The 11,105-nt window shown below is 41.3% G+C and overlaps 1 long non-coding RNA gene across 2 annotated transcripts in view; it reads right to left on the reverse strand.

The window, feature by feature from the left end:
• Positions 1 to 3,259: 3,259 nt before the first annotated feature.
• LOC129048778 (uncharacterized) overlaps positions 3,260 to 11,105 on the reverse strand; it is a 32,505-nt gene continuing 24,659 nt past the window's right edge. For both annotated transcript variants that reach the window (XR_008511396.1, XR_008511394.1), the window contains one exon: positions 3,260 to 4,244. This is a non-coding gene — a long non-coding RNA (uncharacterized LOC129048778). The remainder of the gene's footprint in view (positions 4,245 to 11,105) is intronic.

Below are 11,105 nucleotides of genomic sequence, written 5' to 3' on the forward strand. Positions count from 1 at the left end.
TGGGTCACATGTGTGAATTCGGGGGGAGTTAGTATGAAACGTGGAAATTCAGGCTGGGACGCCAGCAAGCTTGTTCTGTGCAAACTCCAGTCAGCCATCTTAGTTTCCACCGATTCTAGCCAGGTTTTTCTTGACCTCAGCGTCACAGTCTCAGCAAGTTGTTTCTTGTCTTACCTGCTGTCCTGCAAACAAGAATTTTTGTTAGTCGCTGGTTTCTTTAACTCTTTGGGACAAAATTCCAACGTGCCCTACTTGGAGGAACAATTAGTAGCAGATCCTCTCTTCTTCCTCCTCTATAAGAAAACATAACTTTTTGTTAAGTCCACTTCCTTCCAATGTGCTTCGAATTTCAATGTTTCCTGGGATACTTTGTCCTAACTCTGTCTTTTCCTTTTAGTGACACTCATTCTTTTTCTTTCTACTTCCTTTTACTATCTACCGTCTTCTTCCTTAGCTCCAGAATGATTTTCATACCAATGGTGGTACTAAGTTGCTCTCTCTGTTGTCACCAATGATGTCATAATCATCTCATTCACATTCAAAGTTCTGTTTTAGTTCTCATCCTCCTTGATGTCCCTGTCATTGTTGTTCACCATTTTTAAAAAATTATTTAATATCATCATTGTTTATTTTTAAAAGAACATCTGCAATTGCACTATAATGCCACTACATAGATATCTTTTTGACCTTGTCTAGTCTCTCGACATACTTACTGTTTTTTTTACAAAGTTGGAAAAAATGTATATATTGTTTCTTTGTTCTTTCATGTAATATTATTTCTAGACACATCATACAAGGGTAAAGCTGAAGGAAGCCTACAGATCCCGTGTGCCCTCTATATTTTACAGGTGAGAAAACTAAGGTTTGTTGGAAATGCTCAGTGGAAAGCAGCAGTGGCCAGGACCAGCAATCCCCAAATCCCAGTCAGCCCCCTACCTTGGCTATAGAACCCACAGGAGGGTTTCCCCAGTTTGGAGAGAGCACTTCGGGTGTTTATTTAAAATATAATTTCCTGAACCTACCACATCACTGAATCAGGCTCTTCAGTAATGGGGCATACACATTTGTAGTTTTTAAAAAGATACCTAGGTGACTCTTCAGCATATTACGATTTGAGGCCAGGTGCAATGACTCATGACTGTAATCCCAGTGCTTTGGAAGGTTGAGGTGGGAAGATTTCTTGAACCCAGGAGTTTGAGGTTACAGTGAGGTATTACAGTGCCACTGCACTCTACCCTGGGCAACAGAGGGAGAACTTGTCTCAAAAAAATAAAAATACACATGTACCCCTGAACCTAAAATAAAAGTTAAAATAAATAAATAAAACTAAATAAAATTCAAGAACCACTGTTTTAAAGAGTTTAAGTCACAGAAGACACAGAGGCAAATGTTCAGCACTATAAACCAGGACTTCTGAACTGAGCTAGACTACCAAAGACTTTGCCAAAACTAGAGGCAAGATAAACAGCCGGTTCCTTGTCTAAGCAGAAGAAGTTACCTTCAGGCCTGTCTTACCACAACCAAACAAGTAGAAATCAATGCACTGGTTCATATGAACTATAAATAGCTTGTTCATGTTACTATAAGTAACTCATATGGTTTCTGGGTTTTTGAGCTATAGGAGAGGAGAGGGAAGAAAGATATAGCCTAAGAGAGATTCAAGAGAGCTGTTGACACCACCTAAGAAACAAGTTAACCCAGTCCAGTTGTATTAAATATCACTTTATTCTTCCCAACACATATGCCCTATATGTAGAACGGCATAAAATTGCATGCCTATTACAATTTCTGCCATCTATGGCTTCATTTCAGCCATAGTTTTAAAAGTAGAGCTCTCTGGGTGTATTGTGTGAGTGGCTGCAGGTTGTGGGGGTTGGGGAAACCATGAAGTGTTGGAGAGAGGAGGTGGGCTGGCAGTAAACCTTTGAGCACGCCTATAAATTAGACCAGTGTTGTATGAACTGCTGGTTGTGATATATTAGAGGGTTTGAAATCAATTTAGTGACCAGCATTTTTATATGGAGTGGAAAGGAATGAAATGGAGAGTAGAACAGAATAGAATAGACCATCACGTATTACTATTATTGTTATTGAGACAGAGTCTTGTTCTGCCACTAAGGCTGGAGTGCAATGGCATGATCATGGCTCACTGTAGCCTCAACCTCCTGGGCTCAAGTGATTCTCTTACCTCAGCTCCTTGAGTAGCTGGGACTATAGCTATGCCCCACCACGCCCGGCCAATTTTTGTAATTTTTTTTGTAATAATGGGGTTTCACCATGTTGCCCAAGCTGGTCTTGAACTCTTGGGCTCAAGTGGTCCATCCACCTCAGCCTGCCAAAGTGCTGGAATTACAGGCGTGAGCCACTGCACCAGGCCTACCATTATTACGGGTGATTACGTGTATGTGTGTGTGTATGTGTTTGTGTTTATAAGGAGTTAATGTAAAATTTCCTTTTTTTCAACCGCTTTATTGAGGTATGACTGATCTCATTTACATGTAGAATCTAAAATAGGCAAACTCATAGGAGCAGAAAGAATGATGGTTGCCAGGAACCGGGGGGTGGAGAAAAAGGGTTGGTCAAAGGGTACAAAGTTTCAGTCATGCAAGATAAATAAGTTCTGGACATTCCTACCCAACATGGGACATATGATTGCCAATGCTGACAATACTGAAAATTTGTTAAGAGGATAGATTTTACGTTAAGTGCTAATAGGACAAAAGAAGAAAAAATTAAACATTTTTAGGTAGTGGTCAAAACATTTGAAAACTGCTGTGTATTGGTAGAAAACTGCTGTGTTAGAAGATGAACAAAGTTCAGAGAGGTTGAATCCTTAGCCAAAGGTTACTTAATTTTAGATCTTTTGACTCCAAATCCAGTACTTTTCCCCCTAACACTTCCATGCAGCTCACATTTCCCTTTGCTTGCAGAATCTTCAGGTTTTCATTTCTAATGAATGAATATTAGGTTTATATCACATTATTTGTTTTATTATTTCTCTAATATTATTTTGGTAATTTCACTTTTAGCTATTATAAATAATTCAGCTATAAATATTTTTATAATTGTGTTTTGTTCTTTTTATGAATTGCTTATATAGGCTATATTTTCTGGTATGATTATTCTTGTAGCTCTTCATTCCAAAAAACAACCAATTTACACTTTTACCAGCAACCATTTCCCAACAGTCTCACTAGTACTGGATTTTATCATTTATTCTTGTACTTGTTTATCTGGTATGTGTTAAATGGCCCCTTAGAATTGTTTCCATTTGAATTTCTTTAATTAACTTCTGAGGTTCAGTGTTTCACGTGTTGGTTTTATGTTGGTTTTCCTGGTGTATGAACTGTCTGTGTCTTGGTCCCACTGGCAGCCTGGTTTGAATAAAAGCAATATACTTTAGATATTAAACTTTCGATATGCAGCCATATTTATAGCAAACAGTTTTTCTTATTTTCTTACAACTGTTTCTGCCTTGGTTTTGTGAATTTTCATTATTTCACCATCTTACTTTATTTTTATTTGTTTATTTTTTGTTTTTTGGTGCAGTGGCAAGATTTATTAAAGCGAAAGTGAAAGTAAAGCTTCCACGCGGTGGAAGGGGACCCAGAAGGGATGCTGTTTGTGGCTTGGGTGTCTTATGCTTATATCCCCTTATGAACCCTCCCTTTTCGTCTTTCTGTCCTATAGAATTAGCTTATTTTCTATCCGCTTGTGGGTTGGCGGGCCTGATTGGTTAAAAACATCAGGCTGCAGTTAAAGCTTAAACTCCCTATATAATTGGTTGAAATTTCAATCCCTTAGCTTGCAGCTTTGACTCATTTTGGCTTAGGGGAAAGTCCCCTTTGATTGGTTGAAGTTTTAATTCCTTTGCTTGCAGCTATGATTTATTTTGGCTCTTGCAGCTATGATTTATTTTGGCTTGGGGAACGTCCCCTTAGAGAAGTCCCTATTGACCCAGGGAGTCCAGCCAACTTAGCCACTTAGTCCCTCAGTCCCCTCTCTCAACAGGAAAGCCCAAGTGCTGTTTGGAAGTTGGGCGACGATCATTCTAGCTACTTCCTGCTGAACTGGGGCTCTGTAGAAGGGGCTCTGCATTTGAGGTTTCCTTGGGAGGGGAGTCTTCAGTGTTGTAGTGCAAGAATGGGTTGGCGGGTCAGTCTAGGGGTCCTCGATAGTAGGTGCTAGTGGTGATCATTTGGGGCTCCATTTGTTGAACCATTTTCAGTTTCATGGATTCTATTCTGGAAGAGACAAATTTTACAAGGAGGTTAGAAATGCAGGGTCAAAAGATAAGCAACATTGCAATAGCCACCAAGGGTCCCAAGAAGGGGAGAAGCCAAGGCATTCATTGATTGACAATACTCCAAGGTCCTGTGTCTTGGAGCGCTTACGCCTGGCACTGTATATGATCTCAAAGCTCTTTAACCTTCTCATTGACAATTCCAGATTGATTAACGAAATAACAGCACTCTTCTAGAAAAAGACAAGTTCCATCTCGTTTGGCTGTTGATAAATCTAAGGCTGTCTGATTTTGAAGGGCTACTGCTGCTAAAGAGTTAAGCTGGTTTGTAAGGTGACCAAGCAAATCTGCGACTCGTTTCATGTCATCATTTAACTCGTGATAATTTGTAGCAGGATTGGGTGGAGGTGGTAATGCCTCCAATGCCATTCCTAGTCCTCCTAGTGTCCCAGCCCCAATAATGAATGGCAGGACAGTCCAGGTAAGCTGAAATGCTGGGTTTGACGGATCTTTAAAGACAAATAAAAATTGAGAGTCAGAATGCAGAGGGATGCAGAAGAAAGTGTCCTTAAGATCTAGGACTGTAAGCCATTCTGCTTTCTCTGGTATCTGGGAGAGTAGAATATAAGGATTAGGTACAACTGGATACAGAGGAACAACTGCCTCATTGATAATTCTGAGGTCTTGCACTAACCTCTGTTGTCCACTGGAGTTTTGTATGCCTAGAATAGGAGCGTTGCACGGACTGTTGCATGGCTTTACTAATCCCTGTGCTTTTAGGTCTTTAACAATCTTTTGTAACCCTTGTTGGGCTTCTGGTCTGAGGGAGTACTGCCTTTGATAAGGAAAGGAGGTAGGATCCTTTAATTTAACTTGAACTGGACAAGTGTGTTTTGCTCATTGGTATTGTCCTTCCTCTGCCCAGACTTCAGGATTAACTCCTTCCTCCAGTAGAGGGCAGCAAACGGGTATTCCTTCTCCTATATTCAAGTATATAATGGCCCCTGCTTTAGCTAATATGTCCTTCCCTAGTAAAGGAGTAGGGCTCTCAGGCATAATAAGAAAAGCATGTGAGAAAAATAAGGTTCCCCAGTCACAACTTAGGGAGTGTGAGAAATACCTAGTGACTGGCTGTCCTAGGACCCCTTTGATGGTGACAGACCTGGAGGATAGTTGTCTGGGACAGAAGAGTAAAACTGAGAAGGCCACACCACTGTCCAGGAGGAAGTTAGTTTCCTGGCCCTCAGTGGTTAAGCTTATCTGGGGCTCTGTGAGGGTGATGGCATGGGCTGGCGACTGCACCCTCAGTCCTGTTGTTGGACCATCTTGTTAGTGGCCTCTGGCTCAGAGGACCTTCTCCCTCGGGGCCAGTGTGCCTTCCAGTGATCCCCCTGGCACAAGGGACATGGACAAGGGGGCGGCTTATTTTTGTTTGGTCAGTCCTTTTTGAAGTGCCCCTGTAAGCCGCACTGATAACAAGCCCTGTTGGGTGGGTTGCCTGCCCAGCCCTTCTTTCTTTCAGAGCCTCTGAAGTTCATCTGCCTGAGGGCCATGACTAAGGCAGCGGCCTTTTTCTTGTCTCATCTGTCTCATTCAGGCTGCTCCTCCTGACCCCTATTATAAAACACTGAAGTTGCCAAATTCAATAGAGTTTCCAAATTTTGCTTGGGGCCCAGGGCAGACTTTTGAAGTTGTTTTCTTACGTCTGCAGCTGACTGAGTGATGAACTTATCCTTTAAAATTAGTTGGCGTTCAATAGACTCAGGTGACAAAAGGTATGCTTTCTTAATGCCTCCCTTAACCTCTCTAAAAATGCCATAGGGTTTTCTTCCTTTCCCTGCATTATAGTGGACATCATTGAGTAATTCATTGGCTTTTTTCTGGTCTTTCTTAATCCCTCTAGTATACAAGTCACTAAGTGCCTGTGACTCTAGTCTCCATGCTCCGAATCGAGGTCCCAATGGGAATCCACACTGGGAACTGCCTGTTGGCCTGTGGGGAATTTCTCCCTTTCTTCTGATGTCATTTTATCACTTACCTAGCTTAGATACCAGAGATCCCCAAACTCCTGGGCTGCAGCTAAGGTGGCCTCTCTTTCGTTGGGAGTTAATGTTTGACCTAACAACAACATAATCTCTCTCGATGCTAAATCAAAAGATTGTCCTAATTCCTGTAAGACGTCTATGTATCCATCAGGGCTATCTGAGAATTTTCCTAGGTCCAGTTTGATCTGTTTTCACCATTTTACATTTTTATATAATCTTACCCATTATTACTTTATAATTTGAATTTCTTCTATTCTCTAAGTCATAAAAAGAAATTTCTGATTTATTAATTACAGTTAGAAAAAGTATTCTATTTAATTTTTTGTAACATGATTTGTAACTCTCTGATACACATGCACAAAATGTTTAAAAATCCCTCACCTGTGTGGAATGTGAGGGTCTAAGTTAAGAACTGAGTGCTAAGAACCTTTTTGCTCTTTTTCTAAGTCAGTGCTTCTCAACGAGTGATCCCAGATCAGCAGTATCTAGGAACTTGTTAGAAATATAAATTCTCAGGCCCCTGTTCCACTCCTTCTCGAGAATCAGAAACTCTCGAGAGTGGGCTGAGTAATCATTGTTTTTTGCTTTGTTTTGTTTTTCTTTTTTGTAGAGACAGGGATATGCCATGTTGCCCAGGCTGGTCTCAAACTCCTGGGCTCAAGCCATCCTTCCACCTTGGCCAGTAACCGATGTTTTTACAAGCCCTCCAGGTGATTCTGATGCATGCTAAACTTTGCATACCTGGGTACAAACTCAACAGCCACGATTACACTCACTTCTAACTTTTAATTAATTGGTAGTAGACATCATCTGCCTTTGCTAGGCAGTCCCCTTAGGACCCACAGAGCATCATTTATTCAGTTTATCAAAATGTCCCTCCATCCCCACCCCTCATCAGTGTAGCCAATTATAACATATGCCCATGCCTGCCATTTATAGTCTGGCTTGTAGCTGCCCTCCACTGGAAACCCCACTGCTACTTCATACTTGTTAAAGTTTGCATGAAGATATTCTTCCAGTTACCCTCCTGGGTTATTAGCTTTAAGATATTATGTGTATTTTTATTTTTGCTTATAGGGAATTTCTCAGCTATGCTTTCTGATTATTTCTTACTCTCTTGTGTCTATCCCTAGTGGCTTCATCGCTGATCTTTTTTCTTCTCCCAAGGTCAGTTTTGAAACATCTTTGTTTTTTTTTTTGAGACGGAGTTTCACTCTTGTTGCCCAGGCTGGAGTGCAATGGTGTGATCTCAACCTCCGCTTCCCAGGTTCAAGCGATTCTCCTGCCCCAGCCTCCCGAGTAGCTGGGATTACAGGCATGCGCCACCACGCTCGGCTAATTTTGTATTTTTAGCAGAGATGGGGGTGTCTCCATGTTGGTCAGGCTGGTCTCGAACTCCTGACCCCAGGTGATCCACCCACCTCGGCCTCCCAAAGTGCTGGGATTACAGGCATGAGCCACCGTGCCCAGCCTTGAAACACCTTTCAATAGTAAATCTAAGATTAGCAAAAGACAACACTCTTCAAATATTAAACTTTATCAGGAAAATGTCAGAAATTTTCAGGAATATAAATAGAAAATGTCAATGTTGCTAACTAGGAATGCCTTTAGCTATACAGGAGAACTTGCAAAGGTCAGTATGTTTTTAGGGTCACAGGAAGTAGTCCAGGTTATGGTTCTACCTCTAGATAGCCACAAAGTAGATTTTATCAGTTTGTCCACAGTTCATCAGGCCCCTGAAAACCCAACCAATAATGCTGAGCTTCAAACACACCAACGCTATTTGGGACAATCTTCTGTGACCCTCTTTTCTTTGATCTCTTTGACATCTACTCCCATCTATGGAGGCTCACTTTGTCTGTAATAGCATTCCTGCTATTCCTGGTCTAAATAGATGCCACTCACCAGAACTCAACTGGCCTTTGTAATATGAAATGGATGCAATGAAATAGCAATTATATTCCTATCAGGCCCTGCACCAGCTCCATCACCTTGTGTATGGAGAGGACTTTACCAAAAGAGTGATCCTGAGAACCAGGAGCTACCTTTAGAATGCCCCACAATGCATCACAAATATTGACTGGGAGAGCACAAGAATGTCTCAAAACTGCCTTACGGAGCAGAGAACTGCCTTAAAAGCAAAAGCCCTATCTGTAGGTGGGACAAGCACGTTCATATTCCATGCCTCTAGCAACCAATGAAGTTAAGCTGTAGACAACCCAATGCCTTTTGCAGCCAGGCTCCAGGCCTCTTAACACCTTTTCCCAACTTTCTGCTACTCTAATCCTCTCCAAGCCAATGGCTTTCCCATTGTAGACCTCCTCAAGTAGAATCCCACTTGCCCATGTTCCCTTTGTGTGCAACCCACACAAGGAGCCTCTGGTGGGCCGGGCATGGTGGCTCATGCCAGTAATCCCAGCACTTTGGGAGGCCAAGGTGGGCAGATCATGAGGTCAAGAGATCGAAGCCATCCTGGCCCATATGGTGAAACCCTGTCTCTACTAAAAGTACAAAAATTAGCTGGGCATGGTGGTGTGCCCCTGTAATCCCAGCTACTCAAGAGGCTGAGGCAGGAGAATCGCTTGAACCCAGGAGGAGGAGGTTGCAGTGAGCCAAGATTGTGCCACTACACCCCAGCCTGGCAACAGAGCAAGACTCCGTCTCAAACAAACAAACAAACAAACAAACAAAAAAAGCCTCTGGTGTCGTCCCAGATTTACAGGAAATTGCAGTGCACATTTACCACACACCTCAGTCTAGAGCCATAGCTCCACAGAAGCACTGAAAGATGTAGGTGTTCTACAGAGCCTGCACTTGAAAAACAGGGCACACTGGGGCAAGTCAACTCTGGGAAAATAGCCACCTTAGTAAATAATTTGCAGGAGTGAGGACAGAGCCATTGCACAGACAGGCTCTGCTCCTTGGATCATCTGTGGAGGCTTCAGGATAATCTTAACTCCCAAAACATTTTAAGATAATTTAGAACAATTTCCTAGCCTCCTCCTCATATAGCTATAAATTATCAATATTTGTGTGGGAGGGATGAAGAAATGCATTATTTCATGTTTGAGATGTGGCAAGCCCCTGTCTATGGATTGCATAGAACTTCTGAATTTCACCTGGTCTGAGGGTCCCACAGAGAACTTAATTAACTTGTCACTCAGCAGCTCACTCAGGGATGGGTCCAGGTAACTAGAGCCACCAGAGTGGGGTTGCTGTCCCAGCTACCATCTTGGAAAGTACCACCAGTCTGATTCAGATACAAGTGAATTCTGAGAGTTCTCAGGGATGAAGTTCATAACCCTGAGCGTATCAGCACCCATTTAAATTAGCACTACAAGCTGGCCATCTCAGGCCTTCCCAGCAAAGTTAGAGATGTAGGCATTCACATGATGTTTTCTATATACCACAGAATGCCATCTTATTAACTTATAGTGGTGGCTATACTTTTGTGGTGGCTGAAAGTGACTTCTTTCCAGGAAACCTGTGTATTGTATTATTTGGACATCCAGATCAGTAGTCAAAAGGCTGCTTTGTGGGCAAATAATCAGAGTTTACAGCTTAGATAGTCTTCAAGGATTTCATTTACCCCATGAAAGCCTACTGAAGCCATCCCTACTATGTAGAAAAAAGAATGAGGAGAATGTTTGTGCTCACTAAATGTAGTGTTTCTCTCTCTCTCTCCCTCTCTCTCTTTCCCCCTGCACACCCCCATCTTTGGAATGCATTGGATTGGATAAATACTAACACATTGTTACTATTCATTTGCCTTTCCTATATGGTAGAATAATTCCAATAATAATGAAATATTAATTGATTGGAATTAATAATGCTATGTTATTAATGGTTTCATTCCATTTATATTAATTTATTCATTCTTGTAGCAAGTATTTATTTAACTTTTTCTATGTGTCAGGTACTATTCTAGGCACTGGGGATATGGTATGGAAAAAGTAAGAAAGATTTCTGTACCCTTGAGGGCTTACATCCTGTCTCCTATATTTTCCAGAATGCACGCTGTTCACTTTAATTGAATCTGGGGTTTTGCCAGCACATCACAGAACGAGGTTAGATATCATTCTTTGAGAATGACTATCCTGGGTTTGAGATCATCTATATTTGGACCATACTCATGAAAATGAAATATAGCTTATTTTGGCAATGACCACTATTATCTGGCATTAATATAGCATTTTCTAATTAAAGAAACATTTCACTTTGGCAGCAAACAGCAATCAACAAACAAGAGATTATCAATGACATATAGGCAAATGTGGCAGAATTCATATCAGGCTAGGTTTTGTTTCTGTTTTTGTTTTTCAGTGACACATAAGAAGCACAGCACTTTAAGGGAATACTGGATTTTTAAATGTGATCTGATGGCATTTGGAAATTCTTCCCTGAAAATGCATATTCTTGAAACAAATGTACACGTCCCATTGTATATGCATTTTACGAGCATGAATAAAAAGAAAATAATGATTCCATAATTTCATGCAAGACCCAGAATTTTTCTTCACTGTAAACAAGATGTCCACATTAAACAAGAAGTACATGTTACCTGAGCACTATTCTGTTAACACGTGCACTGTCTTTGTAATAATATCATATCTGCATCAGGATTGTGACTGATGCTATTGGTTCCCTTCCCAACAACATTCCTTGCAAGCAGAATCATTATTTTCTTTGAGTGGTTTAAGGAGAAAGACCTCCTTCTGAACCCAGAAGACGAATCACGATTAGTCTATGACCTCATCTTCCTTGCCAGTGATTGGCAGGCATCAATATTTGATGTATTCTGGCCAATGAGGGATGAG

This window comes from Pongo abelii, chromosome 9 (genome assembly GCF_028885655.2).
Source record: "Pongo abelii isolate AG06213 chromosome 9, NHGRI_mPonAbe1-v2.0_pri, whole genome shotgun sequence".
Lineage (NCBI taxonomy): Eukaryota > Metazoa > Chordata > Mammalia > Primates > Hominidae > Pongo > Pongo abelii.